Raw genomic sequence first — 770 nt, 5'->3', positions numbered from 1 at the left:
GAAGAGCTGCCTCCGAGTAGTTTTCTTCTCTCCGTTCTGATTCACCGGTGCGGTCCTAACCCTTCCCTGGTCAGTGCAGGTCACCGACAATGGAGATCCTTTTAATGCCTTTGGATTCAGCATAAATGGATATCCAAGTGACAGGAATTCTGTGGGGTCGTCCAGCCTCAAACAAGATCCTCCAGTTATTCATGAACTTAGCATATCACTCAGAGAGATGTACAGTGGTTGTACCAAACGAATGAAGATTTCTCAAAAAAGGCTAAATTCTGATGAAAGGAGTTTTAGATCTTAAGACAAAATTCTTACCATTGAGATTAAAAAAGGATGGAAAGAAGGCACCAATATTACGTTTCCCAGGGAAGGAGATGAAACACCAAATAGTATTCCAGCAGACATTGTTTTTGTCATTAAAGACAAAGATCACCCCAGATTTAAAAGGGATGGATCAAATATCATTTATACTGCCAAAATTAGCCTACAAGAGGCTTTGTGTTGCTGCTCACTTAATGTGCCCACAATGGATGGAAGAAACATACCTATGGCAATAAACGATATTGTGAAACCTGGAATGAGGGAAGAATTATTGGATATGGGCTGCCATTTCCCAAGAATCCTGACCAACGTGGTGACCTTCTAATAGAATTTGAGGTGTCCTTCCCAGACACTATACCTTCGTCATCCAAAGAAGTACTTATGAAACATCTTCCTGCCTCATAGGATGAAGAACTTTGTTACTCCTATTTCGAGAAAGCACTGAAAATATAAAA

The 770-nt window shown here is 40.4% G+C and overlaps 1 pseudogene; it reads left to right on the top strand.

The window, feature by feature from the left end:
• Positions 1-74: 74 nt before the first annotated feature.
• Positions 75-720, top strand: LOC103253017 (annotated as a pseudogene).
• Positions 721-770: the final 50 nt, after the last annotated feature.

The sequence above is a fragment of the Carlito syrichta genome, unplaced genomic scaffold (assembly GCF_000164805.1).
Source record: "Carlito syrichta isolate Samal-C Ts95f unplaced genomic scaffold, Tarsius_syrichta-2.0.1 Scaffold191726, whole genome shotgun sequence".
NCBI lineage: Eukaryota > Metazoa > Chordata > Mammalia > Primates > Tarsiidae > Carlito > Carlito syrichta.
This window is presented reverse-complemented; position numbering and strand designations above follow the sequence as displayed.